The sequence below is a fragment of the Varanus komodoensis genome, unplaced genomic scaffold, assembly GCF_004798865.1.
Source record: "Varanus komodoensis strain SLA01 unplaced genomic scaffold, ASM479886v1 scaffold4, whole genome shotgun sequence".
Taxonomy (NCBI): Eukaryota; Metazoa; Chordata; class Lepidosauria; order Squamata; family Varanidae; genus Varanus; species Varanus komodoensis.
The window spans coordinates 27,263,463-27,281,977 of NW_025335941.1; the positions used below are offsets into that span (position 1 = coordinate 27,263,463).

An 18,515-nucleotide genomic window follows, 5' to 3' on the forward strand; every position below is an offset into this window, starting at 1 on the left:
ACTGATGATAAAAATGCAAGCCAAGCACATGATTCACTGGGATGTCTCCTGCACATTCCCTGCTGAAATGAATGGGGCAGCCTAACAGTGCTCTCGCACAACTCACATTGATTTCAGTGGGCATCTGCGGGAAAATCCCTCAGTGGTTTGTGCCCCAAAGAGTTCCAGGGATAACTGATTATTCCTGTGCTGAGCACAAAATTGCTGGGAGGAGGGGCAGGAAGCATGGCAATTTTTGATACAGATTTCACACAGAGCAGTGGGGGAGCGTGGGTGGTAAGAGCAGCAGGGCAGATGTAGGTTTAGAGAAAATTGTATTGTAACCATGCACACAAAGGTGCTACTGAATATCTAGCCACAAACCTGCTGCTTTGCTCTGATATGAATGTATGATCTTTTCAAAACAGGAATGAGTGCATGAGTCCAGTGACTTAAGTCTTTTAAATAAATACCCCATCCATCATTTAAGACTAATTGACAACTCCACTTGTGAGCCAGGAGAGGAAACTAATAAACCTTTAGTTACTTTGCTATTGTTTTCCTAAAACAATTTGACTTCCTTTGAGATAGCAGCAAATTCCTTCATTAAAAATAGTGAGGCTGAGAACCAGAGGAAGTGCTTGGCTAGAGCCAAGTCACTGCTTACAATAAAGCCTTCTTGGGACCACATTTATATCCCAGTCCATGACAATGACTCTGTAGGAGTTGGACAGCTGCTGAGGCATGTCATATGGCACTTCGTAGCTGGGAGGTCCTACTACTCGCTCCTTTAGGGTTTTGGAAGTCTCTACCCAACCAGCTGATACCAGACTAGAGGACAGTGGAATTCTCCAACTTCCATCTGAGTTTTGTTTATCCCAGTTAAAGTGGCTTCTATCAGACAAGGATCCCTGCTGGATGCAAGCAGAGAAGGTATGTTCCTGCAAGTCTTAAAAACAAACCGAATGCTGAATGATTGTTAGCAGTCTTCTCATTTCATGTTTTTCACTCTGCCTTTGGAAAAATTGCTAGAAAGCATACCTAAAAATAGGATGGATTTTTTTGTTGTTGTCCTATAGTTAAAAGTTTATGAGTTACGAAATTTAAGTAAATTTTGTTGACTGATAGTGTAGTTCCCATCTTACTCTTGATGAGTTGTAAGGTTCATTTAAAAAATAAATAAATCACCTATTTTCCGAAGTTGCACTTTCAGCTTTGTCATAATGGGATAAACAAACTTCTCTGACTTGGCAGAAAGTCCTAGTATGTTCACTAGGGCTTACATTCAAGTGACTATGCAATGAATCACAGCCTTAAGTGAATGGACCCTAGCAAAAGATAGAACAGCAAAATGTACAATGGAAGTGAGGGATAGCAACTCTAAGTAATCAAAGCAATCGCTTTTACAAAGTTCACATCTAAATCTTTACTTTGGAAAAGATACTTTCTTTTGGCTTGCAGTTCTGACATTTTGTTATGCTGACATTTTATTCCGTGTGCTTCTCATTTTCTTCTAAATATACCCCTAAATGATCTTACCGCTTGCAGGATGGGAGACAGGATGTGTACCAAGTTATATATACTGAAAATATCATAAAGATGAGTCTGAAGTTCTGAGATTTAACACCAAAAAGTGGACTATAAAAAGGAACATTTTTTTCTTCTCTCTCAGAATCAAAGCTTTCAAATACATACAGTAAAAGAAAAGAAAAACTGCAGAAGCACAATCCTAGATAAAATTCAAAGCACTTAACAGCTTCTTAAGTATTGTGCAATTAAGTATCAGTGGATTGCTGTCTATGTGGACAATATTTGCTAGCTAGCTCACTTGCAGTATTAGGTGGTATTGAATAAGTTCTGATAACTGACAGAGAGAAGCAAACATCCACTGATATTCTCTAAAATGTAACTGTCTACATTTGACAATATCTGACAACTGAAACATAGTAGCAATCAATAGACAATGGCTTATACTACATTACCTGAAATAGAAGTTAGTGAATCTTATATCAACTAGAGTCATTTATCAAACCAGCCACCCTTATTCCCCTGAATGTTCAATAATGATGTCAAATTTCAGTTCTGAAATTCAGATGATACATTTGTGGTTAATTCAAAATTTTACAATTTTGAAAAGTTGTCAAATGTTGAAATTTTCTACAGCTTTGTGTCAGAATTATCCTGTGTAAAATTTCATTTACCTGTGAACCTGAAGAGCAACTCATCTATACTGTAGTTATTACTCTGGTAGCTAAAGAGCGCCATAAAGATCCATTTCCCCTACGCTGCGGCCAAATCATTGCACAAAAGAGTAAAGGATGACAGCTCCCACCCTCTCTTCCCAGCAGAAGGACCCCAAAGCAGTATTGGTCATGCCAGCTGAGGATTATGTGAGTTATAGTCCAACACAACTTCAGGATACAAGGTTGGGGAAGGGTGCTCTAATCAGTGACAGAGACAATGAAAAGAATCTGGTACCAATTAAAAAAGGCTCCAAAAAGGATGGAATTCTTTGTCAGGGATACAATTGAAATAATTGCCTTTCATAAGTTACAGGGAAGGTCTGCAGTACAGTTATGGAGCACACATTTTCCATGCAGAAGGCCCATAATTCAATCCCTGGTATCTCCAGGTAGGGCTATGAAAGTGTTCTACCTGAAATCCTAGAGATGCTGCCAGTTAGTTTCAACAATACTGGCTTAGATGGACCAACCATTTGACTTAATATCAGACTGTCTTCTTCATGTCTGTGTTTGGAAGTTTGAACAGGAATGAGCCACAATGACTGCAAATTTTCCTTCAGAGTCAGTGGCAAAGTTGTCAGGAACACCATTTTTTAAAGAAATAAGGTGTAATAGTTGAAGAAGGTGGTCAGAGAGAGCAACTGACCTAGCAGTGAGTAGAAAGACAGTAGAAGCATTTTTGGATTTTGGTAGCCATCGTCTCTGTGTTGTCTGAACCCAGCCATTCCAACTAGCCATAAATTTTAAACCACAAACAACCACAACAAGAACCCACAGTTTGTGGATTGTAAAATGTGGATTGTTCACCATGCTTTGTTATCTTGATTGGATTTAGAAAACACAATAGCCCACATTTCAGCAAAAACCCACAGTGCAGTGGCAACCATATTGAACCCATACTTAACTCCTGACTGGGCGCTATCATGTTGCTTGAACTCAGTCAAGAAAGGCAGAGTCTTTTGGGGACTTCCTTCTCTCTGGAGATCTGATGTGGGGGAGCAGAATTTGTTACAAGTTTTAAGAGATGTACATAAATGGCTGGTAACATTGCCAATTATATTTGGTTACTTAAGTCAAAGCATTGAGCAGTAAGAGAATGTGAATCACAAAAACTCACATTTTTAATCATTGCTCATCGGTTAACTGCTGTTTACTGCTGGAACCATCAGATTTTCTTTCTCAATTGATTAATCATATTTATATCCCACCTTTTTTCTTGCAAAGTATCCAAGGATGCTTGCATAATTCTCCTGTCTATTTTATCCTCACAAAAATCCTGTGAAGTAGGGTAGGATGAGAATCAATGACTGACCCAAAGTCAACCTGTGAGTGTCATGGCTGAGTGGAGACTCAAACCTGGATCTTCTGAGTTCCAAACAAACACTCTAACCATTATGCAACACTAGATCTCCCACTACAGCATACTAGCTTTCAGCCTCAGAATGTTTACATCTATCTTACAAAACTAATACTTAAATGTAAGTGCTGTTAAATCCATAACATAATCCATATTTCCTTCTTGCTTCTAAGCCTGGGCTGGTGTGGAGACAGAAAGAAATATGTGAACACATATAAGCCAGTCCTTTCAGAGTTATATTTACCTCTTAGCCCTGTTTGATTCAACAGCACATGTTCTCATTTCCTCCTCATGACACTCATCGCTTCTTTGGAATCACATGAACCCTGCAGCAGGCATTTCTTTTGTGGTGGGAAGATTAGCACAGACTAATCCTTCCCCTAATCTGCGTGGCCCACTAGATGCTGTTGGACTAGAACTCCTATTAGCCAAAGTCAACATAGCCAATGGTGAGGGATGACAGGAGATGAAGTTGAACAACATCTGGAGGTCCACATGTTCACCACCACTGCTGAAGGCTAGAGAGAGCCAACCCTTCAGATTTGGATAGTCTCACAACAATTGCAATGTAACAGTCTCCCATCTGATACGGTGATGCTGAGACTTGTCTGCCTTACAGTTATACTGAAAATTTTGAGAGAATGCATCAGAAACAAAAGCTTTGTCCATTAGGGAACGGTGTGAAAAGCAGTTATTCTATCTCGTATGGATACCACTGTTCCCCCAAAGGGTGGCTGGTTGCCACTGGGCAGGCGAGACAAAGGACAGGCTAGCTCGCCCTGGCAGTCTTGCCAGAGGATAGGAAGGGTTCGTGGGTGGCTCCTGTCAGCTGCATAATGTTCACTGGAGCAAATGTGAAGGAGTTGCGAAGGAATCTTGGTGCCCCAAGTGGGTCAGTCATTGCCCCAGTCACTCCACATACCAAATTGCCCCCCCCCCCCGCCACCATCTCTTCAGGGCAACATTGAAGGGCCCTCTTTTTATATTTCATTTGCCTTCAACAAGAGATTCCAGAGGCCTCTCTTGTAAATAAGGTAGCTGCATTTTTAAATATTCTGATCTCTGAAAAGTGTTTGATCCATTTTATAATTTTATATAGATTTCTATATCCATTATGCTATACAGCCTGAGTGACATATTCATCTCTCTCTTCCACCCCTCACCACTTTTTTTCTGCCAATGGTACACTGCTCCTCTTGCCTTTAGATCCTATGATCAGTTTCCACAGAAGCTTTTCTCATGAGCCTCCCCTAGACTTAGCTCTCTGTCCCATGCCCACTCTTCTTCACTCCTGACCCCTATCTGCTCTTAGCTCCCCTGTCAGCAAGAAGCTCTTCTACGGCTTTTCAGACTGAAGCCTCCCTGCCAATCTCCTCTTTTCCCAGGCTTTTTGATAGCTTTCTCCAGCCAGATTAAGAACATAAAGCACGCCCCGCTGGATAAGTCAATGGGTCCATCTGATGCGGCACTCTTTCAGGCAGTTGTCAAGCGACAGATCATGCATGCAAACGCACCCTCCCACCTGTGCCCCCTAGCAATAGGCATGCATTGACGTGATGCTTCTGATACTGAGGTTGCACATAGCCTTCATAAGCACTGATAGTTATGAAATCATGGACTAGAAGCCAATGGGAGACTTATCCTCCATGAACTGGCCTTTCCGTTCCCTCCTAAGAAAGCAAGCTGTGATTGCAGACTTCTTTCTAAAGTATTTAGAATGTTTATACACAGTCCGTGATATCACAGCAGCTTGGCCTATTGATGCCTGCCATAGGTCTCCACCTTGCCATCACTGAAAAATCCATTACACTTTTGGACATTCTTTCCAGCTGCAAAAATGACTAAACAAGGCTGACTAGTCGTCAAACTAAAATGCAGAATTCTGCAATGAATGCGTTCTTCTGGTTTTAGCTGCAAGGCAGACCCTGTACTACGAACAAGCAGAAAATGCCAAGTGCCTGACTTAGTCCAGAAACTTCACATGACTCAGCCAAAAAAGTGCCTAGAGTTGCTTCACACATGTGCTATTAAATATGTGCATTCCATTTCTCTACAGGTTGCTCTTTACACTGAGAAATCAAATCCGTATGCCCTAAATATTTGCACTTGAAAAAGACAGTCTCCTTGGGGCATCAATTGATTTCCTCATGTGCAGCAAAGAAGCAAATTGTATGTTATATATAAACGTGCGTAACAATGCCTTGGCGAAGATTGCTTCCCCGTAAGAAAAGTAATTTTGGAGGATGGAGAAGGTGCATAGCTCTTTTACCACATGCTCTTTTTCCAGTCTGCATTTGCCCTACAGTCTCTGCAATGGATCTGTTGACATGTGTTTATAAATAGGCAAAAGAAGCTGGTGGGGGGTGGGGAGTATTGAGTATGAAAATGGTAGGCAGAGAAAAGAGAAAGCACCGTGAAATTTTGCCTCACCACAAAATTGCACATGCTCATACCCCAAAAAGTTACTTTACTTTTAACCAGAAAAGAGGTAATATAATACTTTTCTACAAGATCAAGATACTTTATCCCATGTCTTCTCTCTCTCTATTTCTCTGTTCCCAAAAACACACATGCACACGTGTCTCTGTTTTACACAACACAAAGCTTTTTGGCAGATGGCATCACATTATTTATTTGTATGTGTGCATGACAATATAAGTATGATGTTGTATTTTAGAGAAAGAAGTAAAAATTCTCAACCCTGCAGTTCCAGGAAGAAGAACCAAAAGTAAGTACCAAGATGTCAAAGAACCCAAGAAAATGAATACAAATTTGACAATAAGAGTGCTCAGTGACATTCACCATTATCCAACCTACAGTTTAGCTGTATTACATAGCTACTGTATAACATAAGTGAACTTGACAGATCTATATATTTACCTAGAGTGCAATCGTCTACTTGTTTCAATAGAAAAAAAAATCATGCAACTCCAAGCATTCCTTAAGCCAGGTACTTGGGTTTCATTTTAGTAGTTTCAGGTACTTATGTTTCATTTTCGTAGGAAACAATCCCTAATTATAAAAGTTTTTTAAAAAAATATACAGGCATTTGAGAATGGATATAGACATTCCTTGTTTTATAAAATCTATCCACTTTAAAAGGTTGAGAGTCTGAATGCAATAAGGGAACAGGTGGGAATCAAAGCAAATAGAGGACCATGGACTGGCTTCAGTCCAAACCAGAGGGCATTCCTCACACTGAGGGATCCCTGAAAAGTATGGTTCAAAGGGCCAAGCCTACCTCTGGGCACAGCGGGGCAGCTGCCTCAGGCAGCATCAGACAAGTACATATTTATTATTGCTATATTTTTATAGCAATGATATGGGAAAGGAATAATAGGGGAAAGGAAAACCATTTGTGAGACCTTCTCCCTCAGGTGCCAAAATATGGTATGAACCGTCTTGGGTACACTGCACCTTTGCTAAACCACCTTGGCCAGAAAAATGTCCTGGCCTGGCTCTGCTGGTGCCAACCGAACAGAAGCAAAGCAGTTTCACAGGGAACATGCTTTGACAGGCGAGTTGTCCTGCCACCATCATTCAGAGCAAAGCTCTTGCCCTCTTTCTGAAGTTCTGCTATCAGGGCTGCATTCCAAATTGGCATTCTCAATGCCCTATTTGTGCTGCAAACAATGTCCAGAGCCCTCTTACTCTATTTTTAACTTACAACTGTTTGTTTATATTCATGTCTATTTTCCCCCCAAGAAAAATATTTCTTGGCAAAATAAGGGGCTCTCTGAATATTAGAACATGTTGGGTTTTTCAGAAGCAGCAAGAGACAACTCAGCTCTGCTCCACCCATAATGAGAGACCCTCCCTTTTCTCTCTTGAGTGGGGAAAACCTTCTCCAAGAGTTCTGGTTCTTGTGAGGGCATCACAGTCACCCCTTGAAGGGAAGCTGGGTAGTGTTTGTTTTTTGAAGACTTGATGAATAGTGCTTGTCTTCTTGCAACTAAAAAGGACAGTATTAAAAACCCACAGCCAGAGTAGCAAGACTGCAGGGAACTTATTGAAAGGGAGACCATGGCAGAAAGTTGATAACAGAGAGGATGGAGGTACTGAATCTATAATATGATCTGCTGACTAAAAAGCTGACTGGGAAGGGGATGAGCAAACAGTAGAAAGTTCTAAGATTCTGTAGAGAGCAGCAAGAAGAATGAGTAATTTCAAGGAACAAGGCAAAACTCAGGTGAGTAAAGGTGCTATTTTGCAAATTAAATATTAGTTCAGATGGGGATGAGAGTATAATGGTTAAAGATGCAGACTTTTCCCCCCCAGTCTGGAGCAAAATAAATTTATACTCCTAGGAAAGATGTTGCAAATGATGTCCTGGGGCTTAAAGGAAGAATTTTGGAACTGGATTTAATTTGATTTGATTTAAAGTGAGCAATATTACCAAGCAACAGTGACCTGGAGGTATACTGGGAGCTCCTTCTTAGTTAAGATTTCAGCCTGTATCAAAACCATGAGAGCCAGAGATAGCAATGAAGGGCACATTCCTTTCCAAAGCAATATTGGGAATCATGTTTAGGGCAAGATATGACATCTAGAGTGACATAGGAGATTTGGGGGGGGGGCGGGGTTCCTGAGACCTTCTGTCAAACTTTGGAATGTTATTTCTTGACAAACAACATCATTCTAATGTGAGAAATGTGCACAGGTACTGTCATATCCTTATGAGCGCTTTATGATCCCTCAACGAGAAACCAAGTGCTGTAGTCCTTTTAGTTTATCTATGTTTTCCAGTGGGTTGCATTTCTGAGTAGGAGGCTGCAGAAACCTATAATGACTACAGTTACTTTTGCTGTTTCATAAGTGGATTCCTGTTACTGTTGATATTTTTTCCTAGACATTGTTGTTTCTTGTTGGTTTGAACATTGGCATTTCAGGATGGTTTCTTCTCTTGCTCCTTGCATAGTATTGACACTGGCAGCACAATCTGTGCATTCTACTCAGAAGCAACTTGCCTTAAGTTCAATGGCCAGAAGAGCTGGGTCCTAGTCCCCACTCTTCCACTGGAGCTTACTGAATGACTTTGAGCCTGTCACAGACTCTGAGCCTTGCTGTTGAGAGGAGGAGGGGAATTGTGTAAGCCACCATGAGTTCCTTGACAGAAAAAAGTGGGATGGGAATATAATAAATAGATAAATAAATAATCCATCCATCCATCCATCCATCCATCCAGGCTAAGTAGCTGAATAGAAATGTATGGAATTGCACTGCTAAATAAACTGTCTTGATGAGGATACGCTGACGGTGATGATGAGGTTTGTCTTCATACTCTTCTAATTTTGGAAACATTGATGACCATTCTCATATGACTTGAAAGCTGGAGAGAGAGAGATCTCCTAATTGCAAGCTGTAGGCTAGCCCTAACCTCTAGAAAACAACCGTGTCATTCAGCATTTACTCACTTAAAAATTAAGCCCCACTTTCTTAAATGAGGCTTAGAAGAATGTGTACATGGGATTGAAGGCTAAAACTTCTCACGCTTGGAGTGGGTCTAGCTAAAAGACCTTTGTCCATTACATTTACCCAACGCTGGAAGTGCAGTCAGAGGTGTGACACAACAGAATTCCCTGCAAGCCATCAAAATGAAAGTGGCAAATGAAAAGGCCTGGGCGCTGCTGTCACTAACAGGATGACCTGGATATGACTTTATGGCTTTAAGACAGTTCTGCTGTGCAACGTCTCTGACTGTTCCTTCTAGATCAAACTGGAGAAAACTGTTGCAGTATGAAGCAGTGTTACATTATTATTCTTATGAAGAACTTAATAACAGAGCAGCCTTCCTTAACCTGGGTCCCTCCAGATGTGCTGGACTACATATCCCTTAATTCCCAGCCAGCATAGCCAGCAATCCTCTTGAAATCCTTCTTCTGAATTCCTTCTTTTCCATGTTGGAATCTCTAAATATGTCTTCCAGTGCCATGCACAAAAGACATCATGTGGCATGTTCTGCATAGACTAAGAGTGTTGACTTATAAGCTATAATTTATATCCTTAAGACCCTAGCCCGTTCTGCCTTATTACACACTTAATGTATGTGAAGTCTGAAGTTGTGCATGTATATGTCAGGAATGCAAAACCTCAGGCCCGGGAACCAAATTTTGCCCACTTAGGGACCAAATCCAGAGCTTCCCAGGTAGCTCTTGCCCTGTCCTTCTACCACCAATTGTTCTCTGGCTTTGCTGCTTTTGTTTAGGTTTTCCTCCATTCAAAAAGGATAAACAATCCCTCTGAAGGCAGTAAGAGCTTGATATGCTGGTATTTTGGCTTCACTGCCTTTGTCTTTGGTCCTGCCTACCCTTGGAATGCAGTCTCTAAGAGTGTCTCTAAAAAGGGGTTCAGCACCCTTATATGTCATGATTTTTGGAGCAGCAAGTTTCCTTTCCCTACAATAACTTGGTCACTTGGCCAACACTACAGTTTGTGTTTTCCTTGTTGTCTTTGCTGGAATGTGCATGACTTCCTTCACATTGACAGACCAAGAACTAATGTATTTCTTCAGTTCAGAAAACAGGTTTATCTGACAAATGTTGCAGGAAACCGCTGCACTGGCCCATAAGGAAATACCCAGCAACTACAATAAATTTATCTTTATTAGGCTCAACTAAATGGAAGCAAAGAAATGAGTGCTTTGTGAGTCTGTTAGAACTCATCAAGATAAGCTTCAAAACCAAAATCAAAACAAAATGAGGCAGTTGAGAAAAGGGTGTTAGGGGAAAGAGTAAATAATCCAGTTTGGAATTCATTATACTCCTTCATATTTTGTTCATGTATTAATTACATTTAAGAATCACCTTTCCCCCAAGGAACCCAGTGTGGCAAACACCATAAGTCCCTTCCCCAAGAAATAATCCTGTGAGATAAAAGTTTGGCTAAGGCAGCCTTCTCCAAATTGGTGGCTCCAAATGCTTTAGATTTCAATCCATCAGTCCTAGCAGCATGGCCAATGGTCAGGAATGCTGGGAGTTACCATCTAAAACATGTGGAAAGCACCAGGTTTGAGAAGACTGGGCTATGCAATAGTGACTGGTGCAGGATGAACGTCATGGGAGGTGAGGATTTGACCTGTGTCTCCCTAGTGTTTGTCCTGCACTCTGACCTTTACACCACTTGAGAGGGGTCGTATAGGCTTAATCAGGAAGTGTCATACTTAGAGCAAAAACATCCAGGTTGCACCAAATATAGGGTTATGTTAGTTCTTTGGTGAAAAGATTAAAAAGGCAGAGTTTTGACTGACTGAAATGCATGGGCTCCTTGTGAGGAAATAATCAGAAAGAAAAGGAATTGTGGCTGCCCTTATATTGGCAAAGCAGGAGATTACTTTTAGGTGGTATGTTACACTTAAAATTAGTAAAAGCCAAACTGAGCAGTCTTACTTTTCCATGTCTTTGCTCTGGATTGTGCTGATATCCTGGGCAAATTCCCTAAGAATTTATAGTTCAAAATGTTGTGATCCATACTCACTTAAGAAGTATGCAAAGAATTCTCACTGCTCCAAGTATCACATTATTTTTACTACATAAGTTTTATTTTCTGCCTGTACTTTGTCCTTGGGAATGTCAGTACTGTGCTGGGAAGAATTTGAAGCATACCAGAATGTACTGCCCTTCCTCTTCCAGTTCTTTTTTCTTGGGCTGTAAGTGGATGTCACACATCCTTCTCAGCTGTTTTTGTCTCCTTTGTCCTGCGGCATGGCAAGGGATAGAAGGGAGAACCGTTTTGTACACAGGCAGAGTTCCATTGTCACAGTGCTACATGGCTTCAGTGAACAGCTAGAATGAAAAACAGTCATGGAGGGACAGAGGGCAGTAGACTTTAGGGAACAAATATGCACAAAAAGAACCTTCATTTCTTTCCTATGAACAGAACATGGCTTCCCACCTTTAGAAAGATTCTCTAAATGCAAAAGCCCCAAAATGTGAACTTTAGTGAATAGTTGTTGATGTACAAGAGTGTTCCACAAAACACATTGGTACCTTCTGCTTCCATAAAAATGAAATATTCATTGATTATTGGGTCAGAACCACTGCACAAACCAGCTAATCTGTAAATGGTTAGAATGTGGGTATATTGCCACATGTAAGGAGGCGGTAATCAGGCCTGTCCTAAAGAAGGCATCTCTGGATCCAGAGATGGCTGCCAATTATAGACTGGTGGCCAACATCCCATTTTTGGGCAAGGTGTTGGAACGGGTGGTGGTGGGACAACTTCAGGTACTTTTGGATGAGACTGATTATCTGGACCCATTTCAGTTCGGCTTCAGACCCAGGTATGGTACTGAATCTGCTTTGGTTGCCCTGTATGATGACCTGTGCAGGGAGAGAGACAGGGGGAATGCGTCCCTGTTGGTTCTCCTGGACCTTTCCACAGATTTCAATACCATCAACCATGGTATCCTCCTGGATAGGCTGGTGGGGTTGGGAGTAGGAGGCACTGCTTGGCAGTGGTTCTGCTCCTACCTTGAAGGCCGATTCCAGAAGGTGGTGCTGGGGGACTTTGGCTCTGCGCCATGGCAACTTTGCCATGGAGTACCGCAGGGTTCCATTTTGTCCCCCTTGCTATTTAATATCTACATGAAACCACTGGGAGACGTCATCAGGAGGATTGGGCTGCGGAGTCATCAGTATGCTGATGACACCCAGCTCTACCTCTCATTTTCTACCAATCCAGGTGAGACAGTGGCTGTACTGAACTGGTGCCTGGCCGAGGTAACAGGCTGGATGAGGGCCAATACACTGAAGCTCAATCCAGATAAGACGGAGGTTCTGTTGGTTGGTAATTTGAGCTCCTGGGTAGGTGACTTGGGCCTTGTCCTGGATGGGGTAGCACTCCCTCTAAAGGACAGGGTCCACAGCTTGGGAGTGCTGCTCGACCCAGAGCTGTCCTTGGAAGCCCAAGCGACAACGATGGCGAGGAGCGCTTTCCTTCAGCTTCGGCTAATCTATCAGCTCCATCCCTACCTGGAGGATTGCCTAGCAACAGTAACACACACATTGGTTACTTCCCGGTTGGATTTCTGTAACGCGCTTTACATGGGGCTGCCCTTGAAGACAGTCTGGATACTTCAGATGGTTCAAAATAGAGCTGCCAGGATGCTGTCGGGGACTATCAGCTCCATTGGCTTCCCATCGAAGTCCGGGCTGAATTCAAGGTGCTGGTTATTACCTGTAAAGCCCTAAACAGCTTGGGACCAGGATACCTTAAGGAATGCCTTTTTCCCTATTTGTCCTCCTGTCCCCTGAGATCAGCAACAGAAGCCCTCCTCCGGGAACCCTCTGTGAAAGAAGATAGGAGACAGAGTACCCAGAGGAGGGCCTTCTCTGCGGTGGCGCCCCAACTATGGAATGCGCTTCCCAGAGAGGTCCGCCTGGTGCCGTCATTATATGTTTTTCAGCACCAGGTTAAGACCTTTTTATTGAATCAATATTTTAATATGTTTTAATATTGAATTTTATTATTGTATTTGCAGCCAGAGTGGGCCGTCAATTTATTTATGCTGTTAGCCATCCAGAAACGTTAGTAATCGGACGGCATACAAATTTCATAAATAAATAAATGTAAGAAATATCTATCTATTAATCTGTTCACTGTGGTGGGAAAAGGTAGATCTCCAGATTTCCAGACGTCCCTGCCAGCATGGCCAGTTGTCAGGAATAATGGCAGCTGAAATCCAAACCAACTGGACATTTACCCTCTGTCCACCCTAACTTAATAGACTGAAGGCAACAGAAGATAGATCAGGATCTACTTGTTGGTCCCTGAATGCGCTCCAGTACATCTGCAAGGTTTCCTCTCTGCCAGATGTTTAACAATATTTTCCCTCTAAGTTAAGTTAGGCTGTTCCCTTATCTATATTGCTGCAGATGAGCTAGAAACAACATTGGTGCCCACCTGACCTCCAGAGGCAGCAAGTTCCATAGAAATGGAGCTTCTACAATAAAGTCTGTTCTCCAAATGGACTCAAATCAGGTCATGATATCCATGTGTCAGATCCTGCAGGAAACAGGCCAAATAGATTAGACAACGCAAACCAGCAATATTTTTTAAGAATATGGCACACAAGACAGTCCTGATTATACATATGTGTATAGGCTGCACTCTAGGAGACAACCCCAATCAATAATAAAACAAAGCTTTTATAGCTTACATCACTACTAAAGATACTTTCTCATGGGCCCTCACCTTCTTGGTTACTTGTCATACATCTTGGCATGTCTTCCCTCTATCCATACCTTGTCTCTAGATTACTCTTGAAAGGATTCAGCTCAAAGCTTCGTCCATGGCCCAACTGTCTTACACAGTATGTCAGTCACCTTATATGCTGGTATATATGGCATGTATTTCTGACTCTTTACCTCCAATCTGTAAGCAGGATGTGGGAAAAAAGGAATGAAAGCAATGTTATCTGAGAAGCTGCTGAACTGGTGAGGCATTTTATATTTTATTTTATTTTTAAAAATTGTACTCCCACTTCTGGCTGCAAGAGCTCCCAAGTTTGATTGACAAGCAGGTGGTTTGCTTTCAAAAAGGAGCTTTTGGGGATTGGTAGTGCTGAGAGGGTGGCTAGAGACTGAGCTGTGAGCATGATGAATGGGCACAGGTCTCCATTTCTACGTATGACAACATAATTACATGGACTCAACTAATTCCAGAAAAGTAGCTGTATTTGCTACAGCAAACATACAAGAAGGGGTCCTGTGGTGCCATGGAGATAATTGCGGCATAAACATTCATACACTGGAGTGTGCTTTCTGAGGCATGATGTGGTAACCACACACAAAGTGAGACTTAGGCCCTACTAGCTAGGGGCAGAAAGGAGACGAAAAGTGGTAAACAGCCAGTCCAAAAGGCCATGGAATGCAAAAAGCCTGTGATACCTCTGCGCAAAGCTCAAGTGTTTTAAATAATAGAAGAAATCTGTAGGAGGGCCTCCTGAGGCCAATATCACACCATATTTTTGCTACTAACACTTTCTTCCCATTTGCTGCCTGCAATTACCCCCTTGGGTCTCTGTTTTTAACAAACTCTCCTTTTCACTCAAACTAATACAGCTTGAGAAAATCGTGTTTCCACTGCACTAAATCCATGCCAACATTTCCTAATCTCTCTTGGTTCATATATTTTATTTAGCTGTCCTCACGGGTGTATCCAACACTTCCCAATTTAGTACCAACTATAAGATTTACATGCTTAGTTATGTGCCAGTTCACTCAGCTTTGAAGACACTGATAAAGACGCTAAGGAAAACTAGGGCTAACAGTGCTCCAGGCAGCGGTCTCCTGTACTCTCACACCCAAGGTCTTTATCTGCCACTTCGCATTATCCTTTGGTTACAGTCCTTCGGCGTGTTTCTCAGTACATTCAGCAGCATTCATAAACATGGATGTGAGCTTCTGAGTTATCATTTCTGTGATGCTGTACACAAGTCAACTGTTTCAGAGTAAGTGTGGATTTCAAAGCATCTCAGAGATGGCTGGCCTCTTTGGGGGTGTTGATTGGCACGTCTGAGGTACAGCTATATTATAATTAAGCATCCTGCGTATTTCAATGCAGTTTTAAATAAATAAAAAGCAGGAGTTGATGGCTGCCATGCATTATTGTAGTAGTATGGGAGCCACTTTTTAAAACTTTCATATTTAAAGGATTGCTACCCTGTCTTTTGACAACAGCCTTCATAGCAGTTTACAAAACTAGTGTCATATAAAAGACAAGATGAATTGCAACAGCAGCACAAACAAAAATAAGGCAACAGCTAAAATTCCAATCTTGAGGCATGGTGAGTCAGTTTGTACTGGTCTCACTTTTGAGAGGGCACCAAAACCTTAGCGTGTTCCACTCACTCTCTTTGAGCTGTTGATCCATGCAGTGCAAGAGGAGACCAAGGCAGCTTTTTTACTTCTTCCCTCAAGCATGTGTCCTCCTCCATGAGCTAGAAGCTGGGGGAAACCCTTTCATTGAATGGAGGGTCAGTGGCTGAAGTTTGCCACTCCTTTTAGAGAGCAGGGGCAGCAAGGGGTACCCTTGCAGGGGTACCCTTGACTGGTAGTAGTCATAAGAGCAGCCATGCTGGGTGAGAACACATGTCCATTCATTCCGGCATTTTGTTCACACAGCGGGCAACCAACTGCCACAGGTTGCTCTAAGCAAGATATCAGTGCAACAACATTTTCCTGCTCAACCTCTTCAGCAATTGGCCTACGTAGGCATACAACCTCTATTACTGGAGATACCCTATAGCCATCAGGACTAGTAGGCATGATAACTTCCTTCCATGAATTTGTACAATCCCCCTTTAAAGCCATCCAAACTGGTGGCTATCACATTATCTCATGTAGCTGAACTGTATACACCATGGAATACACTATACATGGAAGTCTTTGCAGAAGCCATGTCGATTCTTTTTCAGCAGGGCTTGTCCTTCTGTATGCTTACTGATTCTACCTTTAATAATCATTTCAACATTTTACCAGGAACAGATGTTAAACTAACCAGTTTGCAATTTTCCAGATCCTCTCTGGATGCCTTTAAAATTTGTGTTAGGTAAGTTGTTCTCCAGTCCTCTGGTGCAGAGACTTCTCTTAGGGACATGTTACATAATTTTGTAAGAAAGTTAGCAATGTCATACTTGCATTCTTTCAGAACTGTAGGATGGATAACATCTGGGCCTGATATATTAGCTTTCAACCTATTAATTAAAGCTGAGAAGTTCATCTTTTGTGACCACTGCCTATCTAAGACTCCTTCCTAAATGCATTAGTTCAGCTACAGGTATTTGTCCCAGATCTTTTGCAAGTAAAACAGATTAAAATACTCCATTCAACTGCCCTGTAATCTCCTTATCCTCCTTTGGTACTCCTTTAACTCAGTCATCATCCAATGGCTTTTTCAACCAGTTTCTTGTTTCTGATATGTTCAAAAAATTAATTACTGTTGGCCTGGTTGTCAATGATATATGGCTCAAAATGTGTTGTGTTTTGTTTTCAATGCTTTTGATTGCTTCTGTTTCCCTTTTGCATGCTTTTCTCCCTTTTGTTTTCTTGATTTGGACAACACTGTTTCTGAATGTCAATGACTGTTTTCTGAAAGAAGCCTCTTCTCTAGCAGCATGCTTGACATAGCTTGTTAACCATTCTGGTGATCTCTTGGACTTTGGAGTACCTTTCCTAAATTGTGGTATACACACTAACTGAGCTTTCATTATTGTAGTTTTGAATAATCTCCAAGCCATTTGAAGGGATTTAGCCTCCTGACTCCCTATTTCAATTTTCTTTTTACCAGTTCTCTCATTTTAGAAAAATTTCTTCTTTTGAAGTCTTTGGCAATCTTTTATTTAAATACATATTGAATCTGATAGCATGATGGTCACTGTTTCTAATTGGTTCAAAATCTACAGCTCATACTAGCTTCTGGGCAACCTCAACTAAGAGAGAATCCAGGATTGTTTCTCCATTTGTCTGTTCCACCACCAGCTCTTCTCATGCACAGTCATTTCAGACATCAAGCAAGTTAACCTCTTTTTCAGAACTACAGCATACATTTATCCAGTCAATGTGAGGGTAGCTGAAGTTACTCATGATATTCATGAGTTACTCTTGTAGTACACCCATTATTACTCAAAGGCAAAGCAAAAAGAAATGGTTCCTTTGCCAGTGGGTTTGAGCTGCTGTACATACTCTCTGTGTAACTCCTTCCCTTCATGTTTTTGGCCTATCCCTTCCATTTCTTGCAATACTGCAGCCTTTTCCAAGCTGATGCCCTCCAGATTACAATTCCCTACTTTCCTGACCATTAGCCATCTAGGCTGGCATGATGGGAACAGAAGTCCAAAACACCTGGAGGGCACCACATCCAGAAAGGCTGGGCCACTGTGTTGGTCCTTGCTATGCACTTGTTAGCCATCCATAAGCAGGAACAATTTTGTGATACAATTGTTCTGAATGACATAGTGCATGGCTTTAAAATGTTTTGATAAAACAATGAAACCCTGGAAAGCAGCATCTAAGCCAGGGGTTGGCAACCCGCGGCTCTGGAGCCGCACGTGGCTCTTGAACCCCTCTGCTGCGGCTCCATCACTCAAAACATGCGCCGGAACAGCTGCTGATCTGCTCAAAGCTCCACTCAGGAACACAGCACAAGCTAGTTAAGTAAATCAGCTAGTTAAGAAAATCACTACATTCCCCTGCTAAACAAACTTCCTGCAGGCTCTCATGTTACATGAAAGATTCTCTTTGTCCCAATGTTAATCTCCTTCATCTGAATGATAAAAGCTGTGCTTGGGACCTTTCACAATTCACAGCACTTGACTGTTTATCTGCTAATCAGTCACTAAACACACCTATATCTGCAACTGGTGCAGATATACTGAGCTTTCCCCCACCCCTACTCCAACCATGGACACATCCGAAGAAAATAAAAGTTTCTGAAGAAAACCGAACGTTTAATGGTACGTGGGTAGATTCATTTGCTTTTACTGCAGACGAACTTATGGGGTTTGCTGTTTAATGCATGCAGCCCTTTAGCACTGACTTTGACTCTGCAGGAAGCTGTTCTCCTATTCAAAATATATTAAAGGAATCCTACTAGTTTATAATGTAAGATTAAAAATAACAGTTTTTAGTGAATGAACAAGAGCTGCAGCTAAATCATAATGAAGATATAGATCTACTTCTTTGTTTTAAGAAGATTCTTATAAAAATTCCAGCAACATTATTACATTGGGAGAGGGATGTTTGTTCAATATTTCACCATGTGATAAAAGGATGAGAGCACACAGAAGCCGACGGCATTTTTGGTTTGCAGCAGGTGGCATGTTTTTTTTGCTGCTAGTGGATAATATAAGTTCAGCTTTTTATTTCATAAACATGAGGACTCAGATAGACATTGAGTATTTTATTTGAAAGTAACTTTCAACCCAGCATCTTTTTTTT

At 41.6% G+C, this 18,515-nt stretch overlaps 1 protein-coding gene across 2 annotated transcripts in view; it reads left to right on the forward strand.

The window, feature by feature from the left end:
* Positions 1 to 557: 557 nt before the first annotated feature.
* Positions 558 to 18,515, forward strand: part of GJA5 (gap junction protein alpha 5) — a 23,396-nt gene continuing 5,438 nt past the window's right edge. Inside the window, exon 1 of one of the 2 annotated variants that reach the window (XM_044442349.1) lies at positions 558 to 912. The gene's annotated coding sequence lies outside the window, so the exon portion shown is untranslated. The remainder of the gene's footprint in view (positions 913 to 18,515) is intronic. The other variant, XM_044442348.1, reaches the window with a different exon arrangement.